This window comes from Schistocerca cancellata, unplaced genomic scaffold (assembly GCF_023864275.1).
Source record: "Schistocerca cancellata isolate TAMUIC-IGC-003103 unplaced genomic scaffold, iqSchCanc2.1 HiC_scaffold_705, whole genome shotgun sequence".
NCBI classification, from domain to species: Eukaryota; Metazoa; Arthropoda; class Insecta; order Orthoptera; family Acrididae; genus Schistocerca; species Schistocerca cancellata.
Window position 1 is genome coordinate 209,959 of NW_026046716.1, and position 18,023 is coordinate 227,981.

The window sequence follows — 18,023 nt, forward strand, 5'->3', positions numbered from 1 at the left end:
CTACGCAGACACCTGGTGTGAGGCGAGGCGAGGCGAGGAAGCCCACATCGCTACCAGTGGGCCCTCCAGCACGACACTGGCGCACCCCGCACAGGCCCTCCGCAGAACACCAGGGACAAGATGCGTCCTCCGCTAGTGTCGAAGGCTGCACGCGCCCAGCGGAAGACAGGGGGTGCAACGAGCAGCAGTGCGTCTCACACACGCGGCGGTGCGCCCGCCAATTCGGCCGTCACTCTGCTGGGACGCCGGGCGCGCCTCCCCGCGCCGTCCTCGAGGAACTGGCGGTTGCGGAAGGAAGCGCTTTCGTCAAATGCGGCCGAAAACTAACATTTTGTGTGTTGGGAGAAAAGCGGAACGCGAATTCTGCCGTGCTCCTACATTAGATGAGCGCCAACGGCCATACCATGATGAATACACCGGTTCTCGTCCGATCACCGAAGTTAAGCATCATCGGGCCCGGCTAGTACTTGGATGGGTGACCGCCTGGGAAACCCGGGTGCTGTTGGCTCCATTCCTGTTTTTTTTTTTTTTGTTATGTCGCCAGCCCAATTTTCAAACTACCTTTCTGTTGTGACAAAGATGCTTCCTTAAGCCTTTTAAACTACTGTAATGGTACGAAAATGCAGTAATTAACTCAGTTTGAGGGAGAATGTGCTAACCACGTTTGCCAAGAAGACTTTGAAAACGACAAAACAGTACGAATCGGCAGGTGATTTCTGAAATACGTCACCGCCTATTGTTGTGTAGGAGTGTAGAGTTCCAAATTTGATTTGTAACCACGAATTTATTCCTTAGTCGTCTCGTCTCGTCTCGTCTCGTCCCGCAGACGTTTGTCGTGCTTGCGCTGTCATATGGACCACGACCCGAGCGGCAGCGAGCGGCAGTCGAGCAAAGTCGGGACAAGTCGGGACGGGGACAGGGACAGGGATACGAATGGTGCGAATGCACTGCAAACTACGCAGACACCTGGTGTGAGGCGAGGCGAGGCGAGGAAGCCCACATCGCTACCAGTGGGCCCTCCAGCACGACACTGGCGCACCCCGCACAGGCCCTCCGCAGAACACCAGGGACAAGATGCGTCCTCCGCTAGTGTCGAAGGCTGCACGCGCCCAGCGAATGACAGGGGGTGCAACGAGCAGCAGTGCGTCTCACACACGCGGCGGTGCGCCCGCCAATTCGGTCGTCACTCTGCTGGGACGCCGGGCGCGCCTCCCCGCGCCGTCCTCGAGGAACTGGCGGTTGCGGAAGGAAGCGCTTTCGTCAAATGCGGCCGAAAACTAACATTTTGTGTGTTGGGAGAAAAGCCGAACGCGAATTCTGCCGTGCTCCTACATTAGATGAGGGCCAACGGCCATACCATGATGAATACACCGGTTCTCGTCCGATCACCGAAGTTAAGCATCATCGGGCCCGGCTAGTACTTGGATGGGTGACCGCCTGGGAAACCCGGGTGCTGTTGGCTCCATTCCTGTTTTTTTTTTTTTTTTGTTATGTCGCCAGCCCAATTTTCAAACTACCTTTCTGTTGTGACAAAGATGCTTCCTTAAGCCTTTTAAACTACTGTAATGGTACGAAAATGCAGTAATTAACTCAGTTTGAGGGAGAATGTGCTAACCAAGTTTGCCAAGAAGACTTTGAAAACGACAAAACAGTACGAATCGGCAGGTGATTTCTGAAATACGTCACCGCCTATCGTTGTGTAGGAGTGTAGAGTTCCAAATTTGATTTGTAGCCACGAATTTATTCCTTAGTCGTCTCGTCTCGTCTCGTCTCGTCTCGTCCCGCAGACGTTTGTCGTGCTTGCGCTGTCATATGGACCACGACCCGAGCGGCAGCGAGCGGCAGTCGAGCAAAGTCGGGACAAGTCGGGACGGGGACAGGGACAGGGATAGGAATGGTGCGAATGCACTGCAAACTACGCAGACACCTGGTGTGAGGCGAGGCGAGGCGAGGAAGCCCACATCGCTACCAGTGGGCCCTCCAGCACGACACTGGCGCACCCCGCACAGGCCCTCCGCAGAACACCAGGGACAAGATGCGTCCTCCGCTAGTGTCGAAGGCTGCACGCGCCCAGCGAATGACAGGGGGTGCAACGAGCAGCAGTGCGTCTCACACACGCGGCGGTGCGCCCGCCAATTCGGTCGTCACTCTGCTGGGACGCCGGGCGCGCCTCCCCGCGCCGTCCTCGAGGAACTGGCGGTTGCGGAAGGAAGCGCTTTCGTCAAATGCGGCCGAAAACTAACATTTTGTGTGTTGGGAGAAAAGCCGAACGCGAATTCTGCCGTGCTCCTACATTAGATGAGGGCCAACGGCCATACCATGATGAATACACCGGTTCTCGTCCGATCACCGAAGTTAAGCATCATCGGGCCCGGCTAGTACTTGGATGGGTGACCGCCTGGGAAACCCGGGTGCTGTTGGCTCCCTTCCTGTTATGTTTTTTGTTATGTCGCCAGCCCAATTTTCAAACTACCTTTCTGTTGTGACAAAGATGCTTCCTTAAGCCTTCTAAACTACTGTAATGGTACGAAAATGCAGTAATTAACTCAGTTTGAGGGAGAATGTGCTAACCACGTTTGCCAAGAAGACTTTGAAAACGACAAAACAGTACGAATCGGCAGGTGAATTCTGAAATACGTACCGCCTATTGTTGTGTAGGAGTGTAGAGTTCCAAATTTGATTTGTAACCACGAATTTATTCCTTAGTCGTCTCGTCTCGTCTCGTCTCGTCTCGTCCCGCAGACGTTTGTCGTGCTTGCGCTGTCATACGGACCCAGACCCGAGCGGCAGCGAGCGGCAGTCGAGCAAAGTCGGGACAAGTCGGGACGGGGACAGGTACAGGGATAGGAATGGTGCGAATGCACTGCAAACTACGCAGACACCTGGTGTGAGGCGAGGCGAGGCGAGGAAGCCCACATCGCTACCAGTGGGCCCTCCAGCACGACACTGGCGCACCCCGCACAGGCCCTCCGCTGAGCACCAGGGACAAGATGCGTCCTCCGCTAGTGTCGAAGGCTGCACGCGCCCAGCGAATGACAGGGGGTGCAACGAGCAGCAGTGCGTCTCACACACGCGGCGGTGCGCCCGCCAATTCGGCCGTCACTCTGCTGGGACGCCGGGCGCGCCTCCCCGCGCCGTCCTCGAGGAACTGGCGGTTGCGGAAGGAAGCGCTTTCGTCAAATGCGGCCGAAAACTAACATTTTGTGTGTTGGGAGAAAAGCCGAACGCGAATTCTGCCGTGCTCCTACATTAGATGAGCGCCAACGGCCATACCATGATGAATACACCGGTTCTCGTCCGATCACCGAAGTTAAGCATCATCGGGCCCGGCTAGTACTTGGATGGGTGACCGCCTGGGAAACCCGGGTGCTGTTGGCTCCCTTCCTGTTATGTTTTTTGTTATGTCGCCAGCCCAATTTTCAAACTACCTTTCTGTTGTGACAAAGATGCTTCCTTAAGCCTTTTAAACTACTGTAATGGTACGAAAATGCAGTAATTAACTCAGTTTGAGGGAGAATGTGCTAACCACGTTTGCCAAGAAGACTTTGAAAACGACAAAACAGTACGAATCGGCAGGTGAATTCTGAAATACGTACCGCCTATTGTTGTGTAGGAGTGTAGAGTTCCAAATTTGATTTGTAACCACGAATTTATTCCTTAGTCGTCTCGTCTCGTCTCGTCTCGTCTCGTCCCGCAGACGTTTGTCGTGCTTGCGCTGTCATACGGATCCAGACCCGAGCGGCAGCGAGCGGCAGTCGAGCAAAGTCGGGACAAGTCGGGACGGGGACAGGTACAGGGATAGGAATGGTGCGAATGCACTGCAAACTACGCAGACACCTGGTGTGAGGCGAGGCGAGGCGAGGAAGCCCACATCGCTACCAGTGGGCCCTCCAGCACGACACTGGCGCACCCCGCACAGGCCCTCCGCTGAGCACCAGGGACAAGATGCGTCCTCCGCTAGTGTCGAAGGCTGCACGCGCCCAGCGAATGACAGGGGGTGCAACGAGCAGCAGTGCGTCTCACACACGCGGCGGTGCGCCCGCCAATTCGGCCGTCACTCTGCTGGGACGCCGGGCGCGCCTCCCCGCGCCGTCCTCGAGGAACTGGCGGTTGCGGAAGGAAGCGCTTTCGTCAAATGCGGCCGAAAACTAACATTTTGTGTGTTGGGAGAAAAGCCGAACGCGAATTCTGCCGTGCTCCTACATTAGATGAGCGCCAACGGCCATACCATGATGAATACACCGGTTCTCGTCCGATCACCGAAGTTAAGCATCATCGGGCCCGGCTAGTACTTGGATGGGTGACCGCCTGGGAAACCCGGGTGCTGTTGGCTCCCTTCCTGTTATGTTTTTTGTTATGTCGCCAGCCCAATTTTCAAACTACCTTTCTGTTGTGACAAAGATGCTTCCTTAAGCCTTTTAAACTACTGTAATGGTACGAAAATGCAGTAATTAACTCAGTTTGAGGGAGAATGTGCTAACCACGTTTGCCAAGAAGACTTTGAAAACGACAAAACAGTACGAATCGGCAGGTGAATTCTGAAATACGTACCGCCTATTGTTGTGTAGGAGTGTAGAGTTCCAAATTTGATTTGTAACCACGAATTTATTCCTTAGTCGTCTCGTCTCGTCTCGTCTCGTCTCGTCCCGCAGACGTTTGTCGTGCTTGCGCTGTCATACGGACCCAGACCCGAGCGGCAGCGAGCGGCAGTCGAGCAAAGTCGGGACAAGTCGGGACGGGGACAGGTACAGGGATAGGAATGGTGCGAATGCACTGCAAACTACGCAGACACCTGGTGTGAGGCGAGGCGAGGCGAGGAAGCCCACATCGCTACCAGTGGGCCCTCCAGCACGACACTGGCGCACCCCGCACAGGCCCTCCGCTGAGCACCAGGGACAAGATGCGTCCTCCGCTAGTGTCGAAGGCTGCACGCGCCCAGCGAATGACAGGGGGTGCAACGAGCAGCAGTGCGTCTCACACACGCGGCGGTGCGCCCGCCAATTCGGCCGTCACTCTGCTGGGACGCCGGGCGCGCCTCCCCGCGCCGTCCTCGAGGAACTGGCGGTTGCGGAAGGAAGCGCTTTCGTCAAATGCGGCCGAAAACTAACATTTTGTGTGTTGGGAGAAAAGCCGAACGCGAATTCTGCCGTGCTCCTACATTAGATGAGCGCCAACGGCCATACCATGATGAATACACCGGTTCTCGTCCGATCACCGAAGTTAAGCATCATCGGGCCCGGCTAGTACTTGGATGGGTGACCGCCTGGGAAACCCGGGTGCTGTTGGCTCCCTTCCTGTTATGTTTTTTGTTATGTCGCCAGCCCAATTTTCAAACTACCTTTCTGTTGTGACAAAGATGCTTCCTTAAGCCTTTTAAACTACTGTAATGGTACGAAAATGCAGTAATTAACTCAGTTTGAGGGAGAATGTGCTAACCACGTTTGCCAAGAAGACTTTGAAAACGACAAAACAGTACGAATCGGCAGGTGAATTCTGAAATACGTACCGCCTATTGTTGTGTAGGAGTGTAGAGTTCCAAATTAGATTTGTAACCACGAATTTATTCCTTAGTCGTCTCGTCTCGTCTCGTCTCGTCTCGTCCCGCAGACGTTTGTCGTGCTTGCTCTGTCATATGGACCACGACCCGAGCGGCAGCGAGCGGCAGTCGAGCAAAGTCGGGACAAGTCGGGACGGGGACAGGTACAGGGATAGGAATGGTGCGAATGCACTGCAAACTACGCAGACACCTGGTGTGAGGCGAGGCGAGGCGAGGAAGCCCACATCGCTACCAGTGGGCCCTCCAGCACGACACTGGCGCACCCCGCACAGGCCCTCCGCTGAGCACCAGGGACAAGATGCGTCCTCCGCTAGTGTCGAAGGCTGCACGCGCCCAGCGAATGACAGGGGGTGCAACGAGCAGCAGTGCGTCTCACACACGCGGCGGTGCGCCCGCCAATTCGGCCGTCACTCTGCTGGGACGCCGGGCGCGCCTCCCCGCGCCGTCCTCGGGGAACTGGCGGTTGCGGAAGGAAGCGCTTTCGTCAAATGCGGCCGAAAACTAACATTTTGTGTGTTGGGAGAAAAGCGGAACGCGAATTCTGCCGTGCTCCTACATTAGATGAGCGCCAACGGCCATACCATGATGAATACACCGGTTCTCGTCCGATCACCGAAGTTAAGCATCATCGGGCCCGGCTAGTACTTGGATGGGTGACCGCCTGGGAAACCCGGGTGCTGTTGGCTCCATTCCTGTTTTTTTTTTTTTTTGTTATGTCGCCAGCCCAATTTTCAAACTACCTTTCTGTTGTGGTTCAAATGGCTCTGAGCACTATGGGACTCAACTGCTGAGGTCATTAGTCCCCTAGAACTTAGAACTACTTAAACCTAACTAACCTAAGGACATCACAAACATCCATGCCCGAGGCAGGATTCGAACCTGCGACCATAGCGGTCTTGCGGTTCCAGACTGCAGCGCCTTTAACCGCACGGCCACTTCGGCCGGCCCTTTCTGTTGTGACAAAGATGCTTCCTTAAGCCTTTTAAACTACTGTAATGGTACGAAAATGCAGTAATTAACTCAGTTTGAGGGAGAATGTGCTAACCAAGTTTGCCAAGAAGACTTTGAAAACGACAAAACAGTACGAATCGGCAGGTGATTTCTGAAATACGTCACCGCCTATTGTTGTGTAGGAGTGTAGAGTTCCAAATTTGATTTGTAACCACGAATTTATTCCTTAGTCGTCTCGTCTCGTCTCGTCTCGTCCCGCAGACGTTTGTCGTGCTTGCGCTGTCATATGGACCACGACCCGAGCGGCAGCGAGCGGCAGTCGAGCAAAGTCGGGACAAGTCGGGACGGGGACAGGGACAGGGATAGGAATGGTGCGAATGCACTGCAAACTACGCAGACACCTGGTGTGAGGCGAGGCGAGGCGAGGAAGCCCACATCGCTACCAGTGGGCCCTCCAGCACGACACTGGCGCACCCCGCACAGGCCCTCCGCAGACACCAGGGACAAGATGCGTCCTCCGCTAGTGTCGAAGGCTGCACGCGCCCAGCGGATGACAGGGGGTGCAACGAGCAGCAGTGCGTCTCACACACGCGGCGGTGCGCCCGCCAATTCGGCCGTCACTCTGCTGGGACGCCGGGCGCGCCTCCCCGCGCCGTCCTCGAGGAACTGGCGGTTGCGGAAGGAAGCGCTTTCGTCAAATGCGGCCGAAAACTAACATTTTGTGTGTTGGGAGAAAAGCGGAACGCGAATTCTGCCGTGCTCCTACATTAGATGAGCGCCAACGGCCATACCATGATGAATACACCGGTTCTCGTCCGATCACCGAAGTTAAGCATCATCGGGCCCGGCTAGTACTTGGATGGGTGACCGCCTGGGAAACCCGGGTGCTGTTGGCTCCATTCCTGTTTTTTTTTTTTTTTTGTTATGTCGCCAGCCCAATTTTCAAACTACCTTTCTGTTGTGACAAAGATGCTTCCTTAAGCCTTTTAAACTACTGTAATGGTACGAAAATGCAGTAATTAACTCAGTTTGAGGGAGAATGTGCTAACCAAGTTTGCCAAGAAGACTTTGAAAACGACAAAACAGTACGAATCGGCAGGTGATTTCTGAAATACGTCACCGCCTATTGTTGTGTAGGAGTGTAGAGTTCCAAATTTGATTTGTAACCACGAATTTATTCCTTAGTCGTCTCGTCTCGTCTCGTCTCGTCCCGCAGACGTTTGTCGTGCTTGCGCTGTCATATGGACCACGACCCGAGCGGCAGCGAGCGGCAGTCGAGCAAAGTCGGGACAAGTCGGGACGGGGACAGGGACAGGGATACGAATGGTGCGAATGCACTGCAAACTACGCAGACACCTGGTGTGAGGCGAGGCGAGGCGAGGAAGCCCACATCGCTACCAGTGGGCCCTCCAGCACGACACTGGCGCACCCCGCACAGGCCCTCCGCAGAACACCAGGGACAAGATGCGTCCTCCGCTAGTGTCGAAGGCTGCACGCGCCCAGCGAATGACAGGGGGTGCAACGAGCAGCAGTGCGTCTCACACACGCGGCGGTGCGCCCGCCAATTCGGTCGTCACTCTGCTGGGACGCCGGGCGCGCCTCCCCGCGCCGTCCTCGAGGAACTGGCGGTTGCGGAAGGAAGCGCTTTCGTCAAATGCGGCCGAAAACTAACATTTTGTGTGTTGGGAGAAAAGCCGAACGCGAATTCTGCCGTGCTCCTACATTAGATGAGGGCCAACGGCCATACCATGATGAATACACCGGTTCTCGTCCGATCACCGAAGTTAAGCATCATCGGGCCCGGCTAGTACTTGGATGGGTGACCGCCTGGGAAACCCGGGTGCTGTTGGCTCCCTTCCTGTTATGTTTTTTGTTATGTCGCCAGCCCAATTTTCAAACTACCTTTCTGTTGTGACAAAGATGCTTCCTTAAGCCTTTTAAACTACTGTAATGGTACGAAAATGCAGTAATTAACTCAGTTTGAGGGAGAATGTGCTAACCACGTTTGCCAAGAAGACTTTGAAAACGACAAAACAGTACGAATCGGCAGGTGAATTCTGAAATACGTACCGCCTATTGTTGTGTAGGAGTGTAGAGTTCCAAATTTGATTTGTAACCACGAATTTATTCCTTAGTCGTCTCGTCTCGTCTCGTCTCGTCTCGTCCCGCAGACGTTTGTCGTGCTTGCGCTGTCATACGGACCCAGACCCGAGCGGCAGCGAGCGGCAGTCGAGCAAAGTCGGGACAAGTCGGGACGGGGACAGGTACAGGGATAGGAATGGTGCGAATGCACTGCAAACTACGCAGACACCTGGTGTGAGGCGAGGCGAGGCGAGGAAGCCCACATCGCTACCAGTGGGCCCTCCAGCACGACACTGGCGCACCCCGCACAGGCCCTCCGCTGAGCACCAGGGACAAGATGCGTCCTCCGCTAGTGTCGAAGGCTGCACGCGCCCAGCGAATGACAGGGGGTGCAACGAGCAGCAGTGCGTCTCACACACGCGGCGGTGCGCCCGCCAATTCGGCCGTCACTCTGCTGGGACGCCGGGCGCGCCTCCCCGCGCCGTCCTCGAGGAACTGGCGGTTGCGGAAGGAAGCGCTTTCGTCAAATGCGGCCGAAAACTAACATTTTGTGTGTTGGGAGAAAAGCCGAACGCGAATTCTGCCGTGCTCCTACATTAGATGAGCGCCAACGGCCATACCATGATGAATACACCGGTTCTCGTCCGATCACCGAAGTTAAGCATCATCGGGCCCGGCTAGTACTTGGATGGGTGACCGCCTGGGAAACCCGGGTGCTGTTGGCTCCATTCCTGTTTTTTTTTTTTTTTTGTTATTTCGCCAGCCCAATTTTCAAACTACCTTTCTGTTGTGACAAAGATGCTTCCTTAAGCCTTTTAAACTACTGTAATGGTACGAAAATGCAGTAATTAACTCAGTTTGAGGGAGAATGTGCTAACCAAGTTTGCCAAGAAGACTTTGAAAACGACAAAACAGTACGAATCGGCAGGTGATTTCTGAAATACGTCACCGCCTATTGTTGTGTAGGAGTGTAGAGTTCCAAATTTGATTTGTAACCACGAATTTATTCCTTAGTCGTCTCGTCTCGTCTCGTCTCGTCCCGCAGACGTTTGTCGTGCTTGCGCTGTCATATGGACCACGACCCGAGCGGCAGCGAGCGGCAGTCGAGCAAAGTCGGGACAAGTCGGGACGGGGACAGGGACAGGGATACGAATGGTGCGAATGCACTGCAAACTACGCAGACACCTGGTGTGAGGCGAGGCGAGGCGAGGAAGCCCACATCGCTACCAGTGGGCCCTCCAGCACGACACTGGCGCACCCCGCACAGGCCCTCCGCAGAACACCAGGGACAAGATGCGTCCTCCGCTAGTGTCGAAGGCTGCACGCGCCCAGCGAATGACAGGGGGTGCAACGAGCAGCAGTGCGTCTCACACACGCGGCGGTGCGCCCGCCAATTCGGTCGTCACTCTGCTGGGACGCCGGGCGCGCCTCCCCGCGCCGTCCTCGAGGAACTGGCGGTTGCGGAAGGAAGCGCTTTCGTCAAATGCGGCCGAAAACTAACATTTTGTGTGTTGGGAGAAAAGCCGAACGCGAATTCTGCCGTGCTCCTACATTAGATGAGGGCCAACGGCCATACCATGATGAATACACCGGTTCTCGTCCGATCACCGAAGTTAAGCATCATCGGGCCCGGCTAGTACTTGGATGGGTGACCGCCTGGGAAACCCGGGTGCTGTTGGCTCCATTCCTGTTTTTTTTTTTTTTTGTTATGTCGCCAGCCCAATTTTCAAACTACCTTTCTGTTGTGACAAAGATGCTTCCTTAAGCCTTTTAAACTACTGTAATGGTACGAAAATGCAGTAATTAACTCAGTTTGAGGGAGAATGTGCTAACCAAGTTTGCCAAGAAGACTTTGAAAACGACAAAACAGTACGAATCGGCAGGTGATTTCTGAAATACGTCACCGCCTATCGTTGTGTAGGAGTGTAGAGTTCCAAATTTGATTTGTAGCCACGAATTTATTCCTTAGTCGTCTCGTCTCGTCTCGTCTCGTCTCGTCCCGCAGACGTTTGTCGTGCTTGCGCTGTCATATGGACCACGACCCGAGCGGCAGCGAGCGGCAGTCGAGCAAAGTCGGGACAAGTCGGGACGGGGACAGGGACAGGGATAGGAATGGTGCGAATGCACTGCAAACTACGCAGACACCTGGTGTGAGGCGAGGCGAGGCGAGGAAGCCCACATCGCTACCAGTGGGCCCTCCAGCACGACACTGGCGCACCCCGCACAGGCCCTCCGCAGAACACCAGGGACAAGATGCGTCCTCCGCTAGTGTCGAAGGCTGCACGCGCCCAGCGAATGACAGGGGGTGCAACGAGCAGCAGTGCGTCTCACACACGCGGCGGTGCGCCCGCCAATTCGGTCGTCACTCTGCTGGGACGCCGGGCGCGCCTCCCCGCGCCGTCCTCGAGGAACTGGCGGTTGCGGAAGGAAGCGCTTTCGTCAAATGCGGCCGAAAACTAACATTTTGTGTGTTGGGAGAAAAGCCGAACGCGAATTCTGCCGTGCTCCTACATTAGATGAGGGCCAACGGCCATACCATGATGAATACACCGGTTCTCGTCCGATCACCGAAGTTAAGCATCATCGGGCCCGGCTAGTACTTGGATGGGTGACCGCCTGGGAAACCCGGGTGCTGTTGGCTCCCTTCCTGTTATGTTTTTTGTTATGTCGCCAGCCCAATTTTCAAACTACCTTTCTGTTGTGACAAAGATGCTTCCTTAAGCCTTTTAAACTACTGTAATGGTACGAAAATGCAGTAATTAACTCAGTTTGAGGGAGAATGTGCTAACCACGTTTGCCAAGAAGACTTTGAAAACGACAAAACAGTACGAATCGGCAGGTGAATTCTGAAATACGTACCGCCTATTGTTGTGTAGGAGTGTAGAGTTCCAAATTTGATTTGTAACCACGAATTTATTCCTTAGTCGTCTCGTCTCGTCTCGTCTCGTCTCGTCCCGCAGACGTTTGTCGTGCTTGCGCTGTCATACGGACCCAGACCCGAGCGGCAGCGAGCGGCAGTCGAGCAAAGTCGGGACAAGTCGGGACGGGGACAGGTACAGGGATAGGAATGGTGCGAATGCACTGCAAACTACGCAGACACCTGGTGTGAGGCGAGGCGAGGCGAGGAAGCCCACATCGCTACCAGTGGGCCCTCCAGCACGACACTGGCGCACCCCGCACAGGCCCTCCGCTGAGCACCAGGGACAAGATGCGTCCTCCGCTAGTGTCGAAGGCTGCACGCGCCCAGCGAATGACAGGGGGTGCAACGAGCAGCAGTGCGTCTCACACACGCGGCGGTGCGCCCGCCAATTCGGCCGTCACTCTGCTGGGACGCCGGGCGCGCCTCCCCGCGCCGTCCTCGAGGAACTGGCGGTTGCGGAAGGAAGCGCTTTCGTCAAATGCGGCCGAAAACTAACATTTTGTGTGTTGGGAGAAAAGCCGAACGCGAATTCTGCCGTGCTCCTACATTAGATGAGCGCCAACGGCCATACCATGATGAATACACCGGTTCTCGTCCGATCACCGAAGTTAAGCATCATCGGGCCCGGCTAGTACTTGGATGGGTGACCGCCTGGGAAACCCGGGTGCTGTTGGCTCCCTTCCTGTTATGTTTTTTGTTATGTCGCCAGCCCAATTTTCAAACTACCTTTCTGTTGTGACAAAGATGCTTCCTTAAGCCTTTTAAACTACTGTAATGGTACGAAAATGCAGTAATTAACTCAGTTTGAGGGAGAATGTGCTAACCACGTTTGCCAAGAAGACTTTGAAAACGACAAAACAGTACGAATCGGCAGGTGAATTCTGAAATACGTACCGCCTATTGTTGTGTAGGAGTGTAGAGTTCCAAATTTGATTTGTAACCACGAATTTATTCCTTAGTCGTCTCGTCTCGTCTCGTCTCGTCTCGTCCCGCAGACGTTTGTCGTGCTTGCGCTGTCATATGGACCACGACCCGAGCGGCAGCGAGCGGCAGTCGAGCAAAGTCGGGACAAGTCGGGACGGGGACAGGTACAGGGATAGGAATGGTGCGAATGCACTGCAAACTACGCAGACACCTGGTGTGAGGCGAGGCGAGGCGAGGAAGCCCACATCGCTACCAGTGGGCCCTCCAGCACGACACTGGCGCACCCCGCACAGGCCCTCCGCTGAGCACCAGGGACAAGATGCGTCCTCCGCTAGTGTCGAAGGCTGCACGCGCCCAGCGAATGACAGGGGGTGCAACGAGCAGCAGTGCGTCTCACACACGCGGCGGTGCGCCCGCCAATTCGGCCGTCACTCTGCTGGGACGCCGGGCGCGCCTCCCCGCGCCGTCCTCGGGGAACTGGCGGTTGCGGAAGGAAGCGCTTTCGTCAAATGCGGCCGAAAACTAACATTTTGTGTGTTGGGAGAAAAGCGGAACGCGAATTCTGCCGTGCTCCTACATTAGATGAGCGCCAACGGCCATACCATGATGAATACACCGGTTCTCGTCCGATCACCGAAGTTAAGCATCATCGGGCCCGGCTAGTACTTGGATGGGTGACCGCCTGGGAAACCCGGGTGCTGTTGGCTCCCTTCCTGTTATGTTTTTTGTTATGTCGCCAGCCCAATTTTCAAACTACCTTTCTGTTGTGACAAAGTTGCTTCTTTAAGCCTTTTAAACTACTGTAGTGGTACGAAAATGCAGTAATTAACTCAGTTTGAGGGAGAATGTGCTAACCACGTTTGCCAAGAAGACTTTGAAAACGACAAAACAGTACGAATCGGCAGGTGAATTCTGAAATACGTACCGCCTATTGTTGTGTAGGAGTGTAGAGTTCCAAATTTGATTTGTAACCACGAATTTATTCCTTAGTCGTCTCGTCTCGTCTCGTCTCGTCTCGTCCCGCAGACGTTTGTCGTGCTTGCGCTGTCATATGGACCACGACCCGAGCGGCAGCGAGCGGCAGTCGAGCAAAGTCGGGACAAGTCGGGACGGGGACAGGGACAGGGATAGGAATGGTGCGAATGCACTGCAAACTACGCAGACACCTGGTGTGAGGCGAGGCGAGGCGAGGAAGCCCACATCGCTACCAGTGGGCCCTCCAGCACGACACTGGCGCACCCCGCACAGGCCCTCCGCTGAGCACCAGGGACAAGATGCGTCCTCCGCTAGTGTCGAAGGCTGCACGCGCCCAGCGAATGACAGGGGGTGCAACGAGCAGCAGTGCGTCTCACACACGCGGCGGTGCGCCCGCCAATTCAGCCGTCACTCTGCTGGGACGCCGGGCGCGCCTCCCCGCGCCGTCCTCAAGGAACTGGCGGTTGCGGAAGGAAGCGCTTTCGTCAAATGCGGCCGAAAACTAACATTTTGTGTGTTGGGAGAAAAGCGGAACGCGAATTCTGCCGTGCTCCTACATTAGATGAGCGCCAACGGCCATACCATGATGAATACACCGGTTCTCGTCCGATCACCGAAGTTAAGCATCATCGGGCCCGGCTAGTACTTGGATGGGTGACCGCCTGGGAAACCCGGGTGCTGTTGGCTCCCTTCCTGTTTTTTTTTTGTTATGTCGCCAGCCCAATTTTCAAACTACCTTTCTGTTGTGACAAAGATGCTTCCTTAAGCCTTTTAAACTACTGTAATGGTACGAAAATGCAGTAATTAACTCAGTTTGAGGGAGAATGTGCTAACCAAGTTTGCCAAGAAGACTTTGAAAACGACAAAACAGTACGAATCGGCAGGTGATTTCTGAAATACGTCACCGCCTATTCTTGTGTAGGAGTGTAGAGTTCCAAATTTGATTTGTAACCACGAATTTATTCCTTAGTCGTCTCGTCTCGTCTCGTCTCGTCTCGTCCCGCAGACGTTTGTCGTGCTTGCGCTGTCATATGGACCACGACCCGAGCGGCAGCGAGCGGCAGTCGAGCAAAGTCGGGACAAGTCGGGACGGGGACAGGTACAGGGATAGGAATGGTGCGAATGCACTGCAAACTACGCAGACACCTGGTGTGAGGCGAGGCGAGGCGAGGAAGCCCACATCGCTACCAGTGGGCCCTCCAGCACGACACTGGCGCACCCCGCACAGGCCCTCCGCTGAGCACCAGGGACAAGATGCGTCCTCCGCTAGTGTCGAAGGCTGCACGCGCCCAGCGAATGACAGGGGGTGCAACGAGCAGCAGTGCGTCTCACACACGCGGCGGTGCGCCCGCCAATTCGGCCGTCACTCTGCTGGGACGCCGGGCGCGCCTCCCCGCGCCGTCCTCGAGGAACTGGCGGTTGCGGAAGGAAGCGCTTTCGTCAAATGCGGCCGAAAACTAACATTTTGTGTGTTGGGAGAAAAGCGGAACGCGAATTCTGCCGTGCTCCTACATTAGATGAGCGCCAACGGCCATACCATGATGAATACACCGGTTCTCGTCCGATCACCGAAGTTAAGCATCATCGGGCCCGGCTAGTACTTGGATGGGTGACCGCCTGGGAAACCCGGGTGCTGTTGGCTCCCTTCCTGTTATGTTTTTTGTTATGTCGCCAGCCCAATTTTCAAACTACCTTTCTGTTGTGACAAAGATGCTTCCTTAAGCCTTTTAAACTACTGTAATGGTACGAAAATGCAGTAATTAACTCAGTTTGAGGGAGAATGTGCTAACCACGTTTGCCAAGAAGACTTTGAAAACGACAAAACAGTACGAATCGGCAGGTGAATTCTGAAATACGTACCGCCTATTGTTGTGTAGGAGTGTAGAGTTCCAAATTTGATTTGTAACCACGAATTTATTCCTTAGTCGTCTCGTCTCGTCTCGTCTCGTCTCGTCCCGCAGACGTTTGTCGTGCTTGCGCTGTCATATGGACCACGACCCGAGCGGCAGCGAGCGGCAGTCGAGCAAAGTCGGGACAAGTCGGGATGGGGACAGGGACAGGGATAGGAATGGTGCGAATGCACTGCAAACTACGCAGACACCTGGTGTGAGGCGAGGCGAGGCGAGGAAGCCCACATCGCTACCAGTGGGCCCTCCAGCACGACACTGGCGCACCCCGCACAGGCCCTCCGCTGAGCACCAGGGACAAGATGCGTCCTCCGCTAGTGTCGAAGGCTGCACGCGCCCAGCGAATGACAGGGGGTGCAACGAGCAGCAGTGCGTCTCACACACGCGGCGGTGCGCCCGCCAATTCGGCCGTCACTCTGCTGGGACGCCGGGCGCGCCTCCCCGCGCCGTCCTCAAGGAACTGGCGGTTGCGGAAGGAAGCGCTTTCGTCAAATGCGGCCGAAAACTAACATTTTGTGTGTTGGGAGAAAAGCGGAACGCGAATTCTGCCGTGCTCCTACATTAGATGAGCGCCAACGGCCATACCATGATGAATACACCGGTTCTCGTCCGATCACCGAAGTTAAGCATCATCGGGCCCGGCTAGTACTTGGATGGGTGACCGCCTGGGAAACCCGGGTGCTGTTGGCTCCATTCCTGTTTTTTTTTTTTTTTGTTATGTCGCCAGCCCAATTTTCAAACTACCTTTCTGTTGTGACAAAGATGCTTCCTTAAGCCTTTTAAACTACTGTAATGGTACGAAAATGCAGTAATTAACTCAGTTTGAGGGAGAATGTGCTAACCAAGTTTGCCAAGAAGACTTTGAAAACGACAAAACAGTACGAATCGGCAGGTGATTTCTGAAATACGTCACCGCCTATTGTTGTGTAGGAGTGTAGAGTTCCAAATTTGATTTGTAACCACGAATTTATTCCTTAGTCGTCTCGTCTCGTCTCGTCTCGTCTCGTCCCGCAGACGTTTGTCGTGCTTGCGCTGTCATATGGACCACGACCCGAGCGGCAGCGAGCGGCAGTCGAGCAAAGTCGGGACAAGTCGGGACGGGGACAGGTACAGGGATAGGAATGGTGCGAATGCACTGCAAACTACGCAGACACCTGGTGTGAGGCGAGGCGAGGCGAGGAAGCCCACATCGCTACCAGTGGGCCCTCCAGCACGACACTGGCGCACCCCGCACAGGCCCTCCGCTGAGCACCAGGGACAAGATGCGTCCTCCGCTAGTGTCGAAGGCTGCACGCGCCCAGCGAATGACAGGGGGTGCAACGAGCAGCAGTGCGTCTCACACACGCGGCGGTGCGCCCGCCAATTCGGCCGTCACTCTGCTGGGACGCCGGGCGCGCCTCCCCGCGCCGTCCTCGAGGAACTGGCGGTTGCGGAAGGAAGCGCTTTCGTCAAATGCGGCCGAAAACTAACATTTTGTGTGTTGGGAGAAAAGCGGAACGCGAATTCTGCCGTGCTCCTACATTAGATGAGCGCCAACGGCCATACCATGATGAATACACCGGTTCTCGTCCGATCACCGAAGTTAAGCATCATCGGGCCCGGCTAGTACTTGGATGGGTGACCGCCTGGGAAACCCGGGTGCTGTTGGCTCCCTTCCTGTTATGTTTTTTGTTATGTCGCCAGCCCAATTTTCAAACTACCTTTCTGTTGTGACAAAGATGCTTCCTTAAGCCTTTTAAACTACTGTAATGGTACGAAAATGCAGTAATTAACTCAGTTTGAGGGAGAATGTGCTAACCACGTTTGCCAAGAAGACTTTGAAAACGACAAAACAGTACGAATCGGCAGGTGAATTCTGAAATACGTACCGCCTATTGTTGTGTAGGAGTGTAGAGTTCCAAATTTGATTTGTAACCACGAATTTATTCCTTAGTCGTCTCGTCTCGTCTCGTCTCGTCTCGTCCCGCAGACGTTTGTCGTGCTTGCGCTGTCATATGGACCACGACCCGAGCGGCAGCGAGCGGCAGTCGAGCAAAGTCGGGACAAGTCGGGACGGGGACAGGGACAGGGATAGGAATGGTGCGAATGCACTGCAAACTACGCAGACACCTGGTGTGAGGCGAGGCGAGGCGAGGAAGCCCACATCGCTACCAGTGGGCCCTCCAGCACGACACTGGCGCACCCCGCACAGGCCCTCCGCTGAGCACCAGGGACAAGATGCGTCCTCCGCTAGTGTCGAAGGCTGCACGCGCCCAGCGAATGACAGGGGGTGCAACGAGCAGCAGTGCGTCTCACACACGCGGCGGTGCGCCCGCCAATTCAGCCGTCACTCTGCTGGGACGCCGGGCGCGCCTCCCCGCGCCGTCCTCAAGGAACTGGCGGTTGCGGAAGGAAGCGCTTTCGTCAAATGCGGCCGAAAACTAACATTTTGTGTGTTGGGAGAAAAGCGGAACGCGAATTCTGCCGTGCTCCTACATTAGATGAGCGCCAACGGCCATACCATGATGAATACACCGGTTCTCGTCCGATCACCGAAGTTAAGCATCATCGGGCCCGGCTAGTACTTGGATGGGTGACCGCCTGGGAAACCCGGGTGCTGTTGGCTCCCTTCCTGTTTTTTTTTTGTTATGTCGCCAGCCCAATTTTCAAACTACCTTTCTGTTGTGACAAAGATGCTTCCTTAAGCCTTTTAAACTACTGTAATGGT

General features: G+C 55.1%; 19 non-coding genes across 19 annotated transcripts; all 19 read left to right on the forward strand.

Annotated features, from left to right (window-relative positions):
* Window positions 1-389: 389 nt before the first annotated feature.
* LOC126140408 (5S ribosomal RNA) lies at window positions 390-508 on the forward strand. Its single transcript, XR_007528967.1, has one exon. It is a non-coding gene; the product is annotated as a 5S ribosomal RNA (ribosomal RNA).
* Window positions 509-1,343: 835 nt separating this feature from the next.
* LOC126140410 (5S ribosomal RNA) lies at window positions 1,344-1,462 on the forward strand. Its single transcript, XR_007528969.1, has one exon. It is a non-coding gene; the product is annotated as a 5S ribosomal RNA (ribosomal RNA).
* An 842-nt stretch (window positions 1,463-2,304) lies between these two features.
* On the forward strand, window positions 2,305-2,423 carry LOC126140411 (5S ribosomal RNA). Its single transcript, XR_007528970.1, has one exon. It is a non-coding gene; the product is annotated as a 5S ribosomal RNA (ribosomal RNA).
* An 836-nt stretch (window positions 2,424-3,259) lies between these two features.
* LOC126140412 (5S ribosomal RNA) lies at window positions 3,260-3,378 on the forward strand. Its single transcript, XR_007528971.1, has one exon. It is a non-coding gene; the product is annotated as a 5S ribosomal RNA (ribosomal RNA).
* Window positions 3,379-4,214: 836 nt separating this feature from the next.
* LOC126140413 (5S ribosomal RNA) lies at window positions 4,215-4,333 on the forward strand. Its single transcript, XR_007528972.1, has one exon. It is a non-coding gene; the product is annotated as a 5S ribosomal RNA (ribosomal RNA).
* Window positions 4,334-5,169: 836 nt separating this feature from the next.
* LOC126140414 (5S ribosomal RNA) lies at window positions 5,170-5,288 on the forward strand. Its single transcript, XR_007528973.1, has one exon. It is a non-coding gene; the product is annotated as a 5S ribosomal RNA (ribosomal RNA).
* An 836-nt stretch (window positions 5,289-6,124) lies between these two features.
* On the forward strand, window positions 6,125-6,243 carry LOC126140415 (5S ribosomal RNA). The gene has a single exon (XR_007528974.1). It is a non-coding gene; the product is annotated as a 5S ribosomal RNA (ribosomal RNA).
* A 1,042-nt stretch (window positions 6,244-7,285) lies between these two features.
* Window positions 7,286-7,404, forward strand: LOC126140416 (5S ribosomal RNA). The gene has a single exon (XR_007528975.1). It is a non-coding gene; the product is annotated as a 5S ribosomal RNA (ribosomal RNA).
* An 837-nt stretch (window positions 7,405-8,241) lies between these two features.
* LOC126140419 (5S ribosomal RNA) lies at window positions 8,242-8,360 on the forward strand. Its single transcript, XR_007528977.1, has one exon. It is a non-coding gene; the product is annotated as a 5S ribosomal RNA (ribosomal RNA).
* Window positions 8,361-9,196: 836 nt separating this feature from the next.
* On the forward strand, window positions 9,197-9,315 carry LOC126140420 (5S ribosomal RNA). Its single transcript, XR_007528978.1, has one exon. It is a non-coding gene; the product is annotated as a 5S ribosomal RNA (ribosomal RNA).
* Window positions 9,316-10,152: 837 nt separating this feature from the next.
* On the forward strand, window positions 10,153-10,271 carry LOC126140421 (5S ribosomal RNA). Its single transcript, XR_007528979.1, has one exon. It is a non-coding gene; the product is annotated as a 5S ribosomal RNA (ribosomal RNA).
* An 841-nt stretch (window positions 10,272-11,112) lies between these two features.
* Window positions 11,113-11,231, forward strand: LOC126140422 (5S ribosomal RNA). Its single transcript, XR_007528980.1, has one exon. It is a non-coding gene; the product is annotated as a 5S ribosomal RNA (ribosomal RNA).
* An 836-nt stretch (window positions 11,232-12,067) lies between these two features.
* On the forward strand, window positions 12,068-12,186 carry LOC126140423 (5S ribosomal RNA). The gene has a single exon (XR_007528981.1). It is a non-coding gene; the product is annotated as a 5S ribosomal RNA (ribosomal RNA).
* An 836-nt stretch (window positions 12,187-13,022) lies between these two features.
* Window positions 13,023-13,141, forward strand: LOC126140424 (5S ribosomal RNA). Its single transcript, XR_007528982.1, has one exon. It is a non-coding gene; the product is annotated as a 5S ribosomal RNA (ribosomal RNA).
* An 836-nt stretch (window positions 13,142-13,977) lies between these two features.
* LOC126140425 (5S ribosomal RNA) lies at window positions 13,978-14,096 on the forward strand. The gene has a single exon (XR_007528983.1). It is a non-coding gene; the product is annotated as a 5S ribosomal RNA (ribosomal RNA).
* Window positions 14,097-14,932: 836 nt separating this feature from the next.
* On the forward strand, window positions 14,933-15,051 carry LOC126140426 (5S ribosomal RNA). The gene has a single exon (XR_007528984.1). It is a non-coding gene; the product is annotated as a 5S ribosomal RNA (ribosomal RNA).
* Window positions 15,052-15,887: 836 nt separating this feature from the next.
* Window positions 15,888-16,006, forward strand: LOC126140427 (5S ribosomal RNA). The gene has a single exon (XR_007528985.1). It is a non-coding gene; the product is annotated as a 5S ribosomal RNA (ribosomal RNA).
* An 841-nt stretch (window positions 16,007-16,847) lies between these two features.
* LOC126140429 (5S ribosomal RNA) lies at window positions 16,848-16,966 on the forward strand. Its single transcript, XR_007528986.1, has one exon. It is a non-coding gene; the product is annotated as a 5S ribosomal RNA (ribosomal RNA).
* Window positions 16,967-17,802: 836 nt separating this feature from the next.
* LOC126140431 (5S ribosomal RNA) lies at window positions 17,803-17,921 on the forward strand. Its single transcript, XR_007528988.1, has one exon. It is a non-coding gene; the product is annotated as a 5S ribosomal RNA (ribosomal RNA).
* Window positions 17,922-18,023: the final 102 nt, after the last annotated feature.